The 12180-nt window shown below is 41.5% G+C and overlaps 1 long non-coding RNA gene across 1 annotated transcript in view; it reads right to left on the bottom strand.

Moving 5' to 3' along the window:
- Positions 1 to 452: 452 nt before the first annotated feature.
- LOC146870477 (uncharacterized) overlaps positions 453 to 12180 on the bottom strand; it is a 236730-nt gene continuing 225002 nt past the window's right edge. Inside the window, exon 5 of the long non-coding RNA XR_014959399.1 lies at positions 453 to 2117. This is a non-coding gene — a long non-coding RNA (uncharacterized LOC146870477). The remainder of the gene's footprint in view (positions 2118 to 12180) is intronic.

Genomic DNA, 12180 nt, shown 5'->3' with positions numbered 1-12180 from the left:
ACGTTACTTAAGCACTGTGCATTAAGTACATAGTGAACACATAGTGCTCGTGGAGGAAGTGGTGCATGTTAAACACATGAAAAAGTGAAAAAAGGCAGCGAACGGACATTAATTTAACTGATATTAAACATGGCAAAGCAATTGATGGCTTTGTTAAAATCATGTTATAAATCAGATCCCATCAGTCCGCTGAGCTCTTGTTGCTTATCTCTGAAAATATGCAAGCCAATAAAAGAATGTTGCAAGCTTCTATGTTGCTAGGATTTTAATTAAGCTTCAAACGGGCACATACAGAGTAGTGCATGAGCTAAAAGAGAAGCAAGTGCAATTTTCCTTCTATGCCTATTCAAATTTAGGACAACTGTTCCTACCAAGGTGAGATGAGGTGCTTCTTTCGAATTTAAGAGAATGAAGGCCATATGGAAATTTGAATGACAAACAAAAGTGGATATGATGTTTTTATGGTGCCTGGGTATGGACTCAAAGATTTAAAAAGGGTAAGGAGTTGTGTGAAAATGTCGCCATAAGTTGCACCATACGTTAAGATGGCCTTTACTTCCTGTCTCTTGCCCAGGAATGATACGGGGATTAATGAAGTAAGATATTGTATGATATATTTATGTAATGTTTTGGTATTTTTTTTTTTAATTATTATGAGTAACATAAACAATGGCATTCACTGTATACAAATAGAAATAGTACAGAACCCTTAAACAGTAGCCACCATCCAATGTATTATCAAACATTAAATAAACAAGTATACATTAATGTATACTCAAAAAAGGAATTACATTTCATTTTACATACTATGTCGTATACATTGACTTCCCGACTTGATCCACGTGAGGAAGGGGGATGGCAGAGGAAAGGGAAAACTAGCACAACAGTGCAAAGAACCGTACAAAATCTATATAACTGCAGTCAGCTATCAATCCATGGAAGTCTAAGAGATCCACTAACTTCGGCAGTATTAGGGAAACATTTCAACAGACAAGACCCTCAATGAGTCACAGGGCAAAAAATCATTCAGGGCGGACATAATGTCTACCCCAACCTGTGGCACAATGTACTATACACCTCAGAAATACCTGAACTACTTCTGGGATGACAAGCACAAACGTTTTTTAATTGTGTTGGACATGCAAACTTTGGACAGATCCTTCCTGAGTCTCAGGGTCATGAGGCTGAATTCTGGAAATACATTTATTCTACCATCATTCAACACAATCTCCCCCCTTGTGGTGGCTATTCTGGAGACCATTTCATGTTGCTTTGCATCCACTATCTCCCGCGGTCCTGTACTTGCACCTCACCTCTTGCCTGTTGAATCTCTGGTTAGCATTTGAGACATTTTCAGTATGTGCATGTGTTATCAACATCTATAAGTGTGTATTTCAGAGATAGCTGCATGTCCGCCTTCAAAACTACTCGAGACTGGATGAATCCTCGACAAGTTCATGGGTGAAGAGACATAAACACAGCACCCTGTCAGGGTGGCAGCAGGAAGATCCTAGATGATGGCATGGGGCATATTATGACATTACTTTAGGAACTGGTATTGATTGGTGGCTATGTAAAAGTATCTTCCTTAGGATGTGCGAGAACAGTGCAGTTCTACATTGGCTTGTGGTCTTCAAGGTGTTATGCTCCTGATGGTTATATCTTGATGGTGAAGGAAAAACTGTCTTTCTTCCTGCAGGTCCATTATTGGGCTAGAGTTTGACAGACAGTCCAGCAGTTGTCCTGATTTTCCCAAGTTTAGGAATGACTGGAGCAATAGCGGAGTTTAGAAATTCGACTTCCTAGTATTGTCAAGGAAAAGATGCTGAGAAGGCTTGCAGAATACCCTTCTTCTTGATTGCCAGAGGAAAGGATGACTCCAGACATTAGCCAAGGTGCTACCCTGTACTTGATTGTACATATGAAATGAGTCACCTGTTTCCTTAGGAGCATCCAAAAAACGAGGACAAACCCAATGGTATAAAAAAACTGCTTGGTATTATCGTAGCACTTGATTATAGATTAATTTTAATGAAGAGTTGAACAGCAAGGCACCAAGCTACCACTGACATCATGGAGGAGGAACAGCCAATCTAACAGAGTCTGCACCTATAAATCTTCAAAAATAAGGAAACAAATTGTAGCAAATTAGTAATATGGCAAAATATAAGGAAACACATGTCATATTTAGTCTATAAGCGCTATTTTCTTTAATGCGTTTCTCCTACTGCAGGTATGACATACTTTCCTGCAACATTCAGCGCGCCATGTTCGCTTTCACTTTCAAAACATCCCGTCCCATTCCTCACATTAACAAGAGTTTGAGCTATTGGCGTTGTAAGTGACAATGCCTTTTATTTGTGTTAATTATCAAAACAGATAAATAAAAGGCATTGTCATTTACAATGCCAATTGCTTAAACTCTCTCAAATGCGACATAGTTTGCATTGCAAATGTTTGTTATTCACGTTGGAGGGACGGCAGTTACTTAAGGAACTCTCCAGCCCCCATTGAGGCCAGTAACGTGATAAAAACTATGGCAGGCCAGTCTTTTTGTAAAACAATCTCGAAACCGCAAATGCAACCCAGGCGGAATTTTAATTGCTAGCCCCACCATCCTGTGAGTCCCTCAGCTACGCATAAAGGGGAGGAAAAAGTGTGATAATGCTAAATAAATACTACAATTGTACACAAATCTTTTCCTTATCTTACACGCATAAATCCGCATTTATGGGCAGATTTAGCCGCCCTTTCTCCGCTGGTACAGACATGGTTTAAATATGAGCAATGAGTGCGAAGCTAGAAAGCACTTTTTCCTTGTTTTCCTAATTTTTACCACACTACATCCAAGTATAAATGAGGCTGTGAGCACTTGAATCAGATATGAGGTTATACATGAAGTAGAAAAAAAATATCAGTCAAAAACAGTGGGCTAGATCTTCTGCTTGTATGTCCAATGTATGTATTTGAAGTATAGCAATTTTTGTCTGTAGTTAGGGAAAACTGTCCCGCACGCATTTGAAATGTCCACCCCAATTTCAGCCTCTAGCTGCCTCCTAGCCACCACCAGTGTCCTCCCATGCAGCACTTGTCATTTCAAACAGTTTGGCCACTCAGCATCGTGTATCTACTGAAATAATCATCTAGGTAAGGAGTTCAGATTCAGGGGGCTCTTGCATAGCATGTTGCAGGCTGGAGAATATGAACATGTCTAAGTAATTAGTGTTCCCCTTCTCCTTAAACTAGTTTAATTTCAAGAAGATACCATTTTGGTACAGATTCCCCATTTGCGTAAACCCCACCTTCCTAGGGAGCACTCAGTCCCTAAATTCAAAGGTGGCCAGGGCTGCTAGTTTCAAAGCTAAGGGTGACAAAGTTGAATTTAGTCTGGCTCTCTGTTCCTGGTCATATAAGTTCGTACCAAGCCCAGTATGTGGTGCCAACTGGGTTATACCACTCCTCTGAAATGGCATCTTACTAGCCAAAAATCTGCATTGTGCCATTCTCAACAATGTTGCACTCAGCCACCAGATGCAGATGCTTCCTGTTCCTCTCACCGCCCATCCGGACACTAGACTGCTATCTGCCTTAACCACGCTTAACTAGCACTGTACTCCCTTCACAACACACTACGCTTACATTGGCTTTTATGACTACCCCTTTTTATAAAACATCCCTGAGCTCCTTCCTGGCAGCGAGGGGGTTGTAGCCCGCGTCACAACTAGGTTTGTGATGCGAGGAGGTATCGTTATGATGAAGCATGACACCTCTGGTGTATGAGAGAAACCGTCCTTAAAAGGGACATCCACCACCCCACCTCAGCATAGTAGTTCCCACCCATACTCTCGCCTTATGCGACCCCAGACCCGAGGGCTCTTTGTGTGTTAGATAGATTAGGATTGGGGAGTTTGCCCACTCTGGTCCATTAAACATCCTAAGGCCCCCGTTGTGTTTTTGTAATGCAAATATATGTACAGTAGTCACCTATCTACAATGGTCATTTAAGTCATTCTGCTACATGGCCCTGAAGCATTAACATCATAAACTGTTATCAACTTCTGTAAGAACCCCACACGTCCAACCCACACTAATTCCACAGATCTATAAATGATACCTAGTCAACACATCTCAACAGATATCGCCACAAATAATATACAACCTGTGATGATACACATCATATTGTATGTTAACAGTTCCTCAAAGAGAGGTTTCCCCATACCTGGCTGAAAAGACGACCGGACCAGCTCAGGTTTAACTATATGGAGGAGTGGGGATTCACTATTTGTGTGTCTCTTTTAGTGTCACCTTACAGTCTCTGATCCAGACATTATTGCTCATTGAGCTGTGGCACAACCTCCTGTGCATATTAAATCTAATTTAACATTTATCCTGCACTCTCTCCATATCTGTATAATACATTTGACTAAAAAAGGGAGAAATTCATAAAACAATATATCTATCTATATATATATATATATATATATATATATATATATATATATATATATATATATATATATATATATATATATTATTTTTCATAGATGAACAGCAAAAGGGTGCAAACTCGCACCCACTACAATACAAACATAAGAGCAGAGGAAATGCAACATTGACCCAATTACAGATTCCACATGCAGGTACAGTGACAAATCCAGATACATAGTCCCAGTCAGACAGGGGCAGGCAACTGTGAATCTTGGGGGAGAACCTGGACAATAGGGGTCTCTCCCTATCCATAATCAGTTTCAGATCATAATATTTTATCCAGGGACACCAGATCTTATAAAATTTCCTTGGACACCCTCTAATCTTGTAAGTGACTATCTCAGCCGCCACGTACAAGTCCATTCCAGTCTCCCACTCTTGCAGGGACAGGACTTTGGGGGCCCCCCAATGTTTGGCTACGTCTCTCTCTGCTACCACATCTGTGGGTGTACCCAGTTGAACATATTTAAGCTCCACCGTAAACGCTGCCCCCATAATCTCTCCTCATTCTGCCAGTATTACGCACCAGTATTGTTGTATAAAATGGCAACTCCAAATCATATGTGGGAAAGACCCTCTATCTTCCTTACATCTCAGCCACTCGGGGATTCTGGCTTCCCAAACTTAAGTAATCAAGCCCGATCATATTAAACCCAGTGTGGGATCTTGAATTGTATGAGTTTTAGGTGTGATTTGATCGTTACCTCCCTTGGCTGCATTAATGTTGCCTCCCAGTGTGTATCATCTAGGTCTCACAGCTCGCTTTCCCATTCGGTCCTTAATTTCGTCAGTGAGTCCGGTATGTTGTCATTTATCGTTTTGTAGGCAGAAGACACCACCTTTTCCTCCATCCCACCCAGGAGCAGCCTACCCTTGAGTTGTGCATATTCGGGCAGCTCGAGTGTCCAGGCCTTCTGCCTTCCATGCATGTCTAAGCTGCATGTATTTGTAATACTGCATGTCACTAAGTTGGTAGTCACTCTGAAGGGAGCTGAAGGATATAAAACCACCCTCTTCCAGAAGATCCTCAAGCTTAGATGTCTCAATGAGTTCCCATGTCCAAAGCCTCTCAATTTTCCAATTTCTTTAAGCCTCGTCCTCGTCCATAATGGGGTCACACGGGTCTTCCTAAATCGCCATCCTATACCCTTACCTGCCTTGGACGAAACCTCTAACATCACCTGCGTTGCCGGCAGCAGATGTCTTGCCTTTTTCCTACTGCAGAGATAATGTAAATATGGCCTGGACTGGAACTGGCTCCTTTCCAACACATATGTGGGATGGTCGCCAGCCACATACCCCAACCATTTATTACAATCAACCCAATAATGAGCTAAGAGGTCCAGGAGGGCAACACCTCCATTATATTGATTACGTTGCAGCATCTTCAGTGCCACTTTAGGGTGCCCATCACCACAACAGTTTATGGACCTCTTCGCCTAATTTAGTAAAGATCTCATCTGAGAACTTATAATAGGTGTTTTGAAGAACATATAAACATTTCAGCAGTGTGATCATTTTAAACATGACTGAACTGACCAATAAAGTTAGTGGTAAAGCCTTCCAGTGATCTGTATCTGCATGGAATTCCGCCAAGACTCTCCAGAGGTTCCGGTACAAGCTATGAGGTTACATAGATCCCTAGGTATTGAAAGCCCTCTTTATCCATCCGAAACCTCCCCGGATTGGCCGACGCATCTAGTTCCCCACCTATCGGGTACAAGACCAATTTATTTCAAACCCCAAATGGGGGCCATACTTTTCAAATATCTGAAATACCATAGGGAGTGTGTTTTCCAGCCAGGTGACATACAAGAGGATGTCATCCACGTGCAGCGAGATCTTTCCCTCCTCAACTGTTTCTTCTGTGGTCCTAAAGCCCTTGATGTTCTGATGGTCACGAACCATGCAGGCCAGTAGCTCTAGCAAGAGGCTAATATGAGTGGGGACAGGGGACAGCCCTGCCATGGCCCCTGTTCAATGGGAAACTCAGAGGAGAGGGTGCCATTCACTCTCACCTCAGCTATGGGCTCCGAGTCCAGCAGCACTATCCAAGTCAAGAATTTGGGGATGAATCCAAATCTCTTTATAGTTTGCATCAAAAATGGCTATTGCACTGCATCAAAGGCCTTTTCAGCATCCTGGGAAAGGATATGTGGATCTGGTCACAAATGGACTGTCACTAAGCAGTTATGGAGTCTACTGAGATTAAATCTTGTGGGACTTACACAACATGAACTCCGACTGAGCCATATGAATCAAGGGTAATGCCTCCGGATGTCCGCCTGATTTTGTCTACCTCCTCTTTCAAAAAAGAAGTGAAAACATTTTCTGATGAACAAGGTTTTGCCCCAAGATCACACCTTTTGTTTAATGATTTTATACCTGTCTGCTATTAATTTGCTGATTTTGGCTACTACATTGCTGACTCCCTATGGAGGTCAAGCTTATTAAATTGTTAATCCTCTGTTTGTACCTCTTTCATATATGAGACTGGTTCTTGATCTCACAACTATCTCTTACCTCCCCTTCACGTAAAGCGCTCTGATACCCTCTTAGGTCATGTTCACACTGTATAAAACGTTATAAATACATAAATAACAATGTAACTCCTATGAGCCGCATAGTCAATACCGTCACCAAAATCTTAGTCTCAACGTCAATCAGTGAGATCAGCCAATAGGTGCTACAACTCATCGCTGGTTTCCGTCTCTTATGGATTACTACTATCGTAGCCCGGCGCAGATCTGGTGGTAGTGTCCCTATGCTGGAGCGGGTAAAATAAAAATTTTCGGTATACCCAATGCATTTATATAAGTTTATATTAAAACGACTAAAATAATTAATTCTAATGATTAAGCAGTATGCTGTGATGAACTAACCAACCTTATTAATCAAGTGAATACATGTGGGAATGCATTAGCATGGCTAAAATAATAAGTGAACTAAGTTTGTACGCATATTAAATTTATATGTTTAGCTTAAGCAACGTTCATGTGTTTTGCGCTTAAATAAATCAGCATTAACAGCTTTAAATGTCGCATATGGCTAGATAAATGCATACACATAAGGGTATTAGTAAGGGAAAATCATTGTTTTATTCATTTCTATGTATTAATTACGTTTGTGTTTCTTTTACCTTAAGTTGACTATTTTGGCCTGCTAAAAGATGGCCGCCAACTGAATCCACACTAAAGTACATGACTTCATGCAATTGACAGCAGAGGAAGGCGTCTGCACTGACTACGTAGCAACCTCTCCTTGAACCCCTGAACCTGGTCCATGAAGACTACTCTGGGCGAGATGCCAATGTCCCTGAACATGGAAGAAATGTTGCCATCTGGGAACCAAAAGCCACCTTTTCACAATAGACTGATACTTTCCTGACCTGGGAACGATTTTCCCATACGCCTAGTTTAATACATCATCCGTATGAGAAATTTTAAATTGTTTCTTAAAATCTTGGGACGGGGCTGAATTCAGCCAATTAAAAGCCTAGAAAAATATGAAATGTTTCTATTATATGTAAATTTTAATATAAATATTAGTAGTCCAGAGAGGGAAATTAGGTTACCACCCAACGAGCTTGAGACGCACCCTAATCGATGCTATTCACTACGCTGACAGCAGAGGACGGGACGGTAGACTCTTTGATGAATTTCTGAGGACCCGATTCTGACTTAGAGAACGACAATTAGCCAGAATAGGTAATTATGACACCAGATACTATTGAATTTGTTAGAATTTTGACCTGCAATTTAATTAGATAAAGAAAATTATTGTTTGAAGAACTGTGTCGGGTGGTTATTTCTTGAGATGTTTCTTTTATTAGTACAAGAATTGAAGTGTTTGCCATCAAATCACTAGATCAACTAAATGATCCAATCGACCTCCGGATGGAGGAATTGTTAGGGTAAAATTAAATAGATGTGGTTTCCTCCATCCAAAGAAAATAGAACTGTAGTTCGGAAGTTAAATTAAAGATCTCTCCTCTGTAGGCACGGATAGATTGATGAGAATGAATGTTGGTGTTATGGGCCCCACCAGCGTATGATGTGTGTATGTGTGTGTGACTGTAGAATCGTTCCGTCCGTGGAAGCAGGAGGAGATTTTGTGTTCTGAACTGCACCAGTATTCTTGGTAGCAAGAGGATAGTTTTTATTGTCTAGGTTTGATGAGTTGTGTATATATATATATATATATATATATATATAGCTACCAGTATTCTTGGTAGCTAGAGATGGGTTTTATTGTTTTAGTTTAATGATTTGGCATGTATATATAGCTTATTGATTGGTATTGATGTATGTATTAACACTATATGTTGAAGTCGTATTGAGTTCTATGTAGTCTGTACGGCTTCTGGGATGTAAGAAGTCGGTGACAATTCCGTAGTAGGACAGAGGTAAGCGCTGTTCTCGGGAAAGACAGGATTGTGGTTGCCCGTAGGTCTTGGGGGAAAACGTGTGACAATTGAAGTTGCGCGTCGCATTGTCTGGGTTCGATTCAGTGACATCGCTGTATGTTGCCATTAGGGACAATTTCTGTGTGAGAGAAGTGTATATGATAGCAAAGAGTTATTTGTGAAATTTCGGTCTAAAGTACCAGGAAACCAATAGGTATGCCGATAACGCTTTTTACTGAAAAGGTAGCAGGTGTTCTCTGAGCTTGTTAGAAGGACAAAGTAGAGGTAAGCGCTGCTTTGTTAACGTATGTTATAATTCTGTAGAAGGACAGACTGTTCGCTGTTCTCGGGAAAGCAGGATTCTGTGTGAATGAACAGTACTTCTTTGTGTGAAAGTGCGTGAATGAAATAGCATTTGAATTAATTGCGGAACTCTGGTTTTATTTCTCAGGAGCATTACGTTTCCAACTAGGTGTTTTAATTCCGGAGAGAACAGTTAATTAAAGCGTGGTAGAAGGGTGAAGTAGAGGGATGCGCTACTTTGTCAACGGACGTAATAATTCTGTAGTAGGGCAGAGGTAAGTGCTGCTCTCGGGAAAACAGGATTCTGGTGGGAAAGGTCTTTTGCTATTCTGTGGTTAGCGGAGCAGACAATGGAGATGTTTGTACGTTGTAACTAACCAGTATTGTAAATTTGAAACAAAGTCTACCGAGTAGTTTTGTAAAGGAGGGGTAGACTGAGGACAGGAGTCAGGAGCAGAAGCCGCTGCAGCGACTGTAGACGTCAGAAGGACCGCGCTGGGATTGGACAGCTAGTCAGTGACGTAGACGCTCCAGGATTGGTGCGTTAGTATGAGACGCGCAAGGATTGGAGGTAGTGGCAGTGACGTAGACGCGCCAGGATTGGTGCGTGAGTAAGAGTCGCGCTACTATTGGATAAGAGATCGTACAATGGTAGAAAAGACTAAAGAGTTCACAAAAAGACAGGAAAATGTATTATCATTCACCCGAGAGAAAGAAAAAGTCTGTGTTCAGTAAATTGAAAAATGTATTTGTAAAGGACAAGAAGATTGTGACTAGGGAAGGACAGTTACTCCCTCCAGCAAAGACCCCCGCATCCTTCATGGTTGCAAAATATGGGTACCATACTTGTATCTGGTTAGACAATTGGGCAAAGTATACAAAGGAAGACGGAGTTCTAGCATTTCCAGAGGATCGGTCCTTTAATTTGGCAATATTGAGGAACTTACGGGAGAGGATGATGAGCTTAGATCCGCGACCCAGGCCTACACAGTTCGAGGCATTGACAGCGTGGGAAGATGAGATGCATGAGCGAGAAAAGCAGAGAAACGGATCTAGATATAGGTACATGTTCGGACGGCCAAATGATCGAGAAATTCATAGTGATAGAATGAGAAGGTGGCGAGATGCCAGTATGACAGAAGGATTGTTTCCTCTTAGAACGGAAGGAGAAAGTGGAGGAAGAAAATGTCTAGAAAAGAGAAATCATGTAGAAACCCGGAGGTATGGGGCTAGTGACACGGATGATGATGTTTTAGATGATATGTTTTACAAGAGCCCGCCTCCATACAGACAGGAACCAGAAACGCCAACCACAGGAACCCCAGTAAGGGAGACTCTGAGAATCATTAAAACAGAGGTTATGACCCCAGAAGTAAAAAGAAGAAATTCACTTAAAGAGAAGGGAAATAGGGTCGAGAACGAAAATTCTAAAGAACTAGCGGAAACCACCTTAGAATTGACCGAGAAAATAAGGGAACTAACGAAAAATCTAGAAGCAGTTACAGTCCCTGTGACCATAGGTCCTGTTATGCCCATTTTTGAGAAGCAGAAAAACAGTGAGCATGGGCTAACAGTTCCGTATGTGAACCAAAGACAGGCAGAACAGCCCCTGATGAAAACGAAAGAAAGTTCCTGGGGACATGCTATGGGTAAAAATGAACTACCTGTGTCAAAGAATCCATTTTATTGTTCCGATACTGCTGAGAGAAACCGAAGGGTAGAGAGATCAATGTTAGAACCACAGAGACTGACAGAACCAGGGAATGCAGAGAAGTCAGTGAGCATAACTACTGAAGATTTAAATGACTGGCTAAAAGGTTTGCAGGATAAAGAAAAAGAATCACATACCATTGATGTTGCAAACTTAAGGATGGAGTTAGAAGAATTAATAGTAGGGACAATTCCCACAGAAAAGCTGAAAAACTACCAAGATGAGGAACTACTGTTCCTCTGTAAAAGCATCACTTGGAGAGCAAAAAATTTACATGACAGACTAGCAGAGATAGCCAGTGAAATGGGAATTGACATGGACAAGGTAAAAGCTTTACAGAAGCCATATCGAGTGGATTTTACAGAAAAAGACATTGAGAATCTGAATGCTGCAGGAAGAATAGGGCAGATTAGGGACATAATCACAGTATTGAGGAAATGGGGAGATGTGGACAAATGGAAGAGCAGGTGGTATAGGAAGCGGGATGACACCTCGGACAGAACATTTCCAGCATTTCCCGTGAGAGAAAAAGAAAAAGTGGTAATGGAGTTGCCTATGAGAGAGATTCTAGGAGGAGGATATGTGCATGTCCCATGGACCAGACAGGACATTTTGTCATTTACAAATTACTTCCCTAGATTACGGGAAAAGCCAGTCGAGTGGTACAGACAGGTAGACAGATTTGTGAAATTATCCAAAGTACTGTGGATTGATTTGAATAGTCTGTCTGATATAATAGTGCCAGCAGAGTTGTGGGCAGAATGTAAGATAGTCATAGACTGGCCTACTAAAGAATACCCGAGAGATCCCAAAACCGGAGCCCCAGACCCGGAGGTCATGAAGAAGTATGAACAGGTCCTGGCTTTCTTGAAGAACAAAGTACCTCCAAAAGAAACCGATTGGGTTAAAATAGATCGAACACATCAGGAAGCGAAAGAGTCAGTCCACGCATACTATGAGAGGCTAATTCTGGCTTTCAAACAGTTTAGTGGGGATGACAGTCTGGGAGAAAAGGACTTGAGCCATTTTGTGTACAGATTTGTGTATGGTCTGCGTCCTGAGATTGGGGATATGATCAAGCAGCACACCGTGGACTGGCAGAGCAAGAAAATAGATGAGATCCTGAGACATGCTAAATACTTTAGTGATGAAATTGAGGCAAAACAGCGGAAACTAAAAGAGAAGGCAATGTGGGCTCAAGTAAAGGTTGCAGAGAGACAGGAAGCTCAGCTAATAGAACAAGCAAATAATCCAGGCATAAAATCAAAGTTTG

This window comes from Triturus cristatus, chromosome 1_1, assembly GCF_964204655.1.
Source record: "Triturus cristatus chromosome 1_1, aTriCri1.1, whole genome shotgun sequence".
Taxonomy (NCBI): domain Eukaryota; kingdom Metazoa; phylum Chordata; class Amphibia; order Caudata; family Salamandridae; genus Triturus; species Triturus cristatus.
The sequence above is the reverse complement of the archived record's forward strand: the minus strand, read 5'-3'. Positions and strand labels throughout refer to the sequence as shown.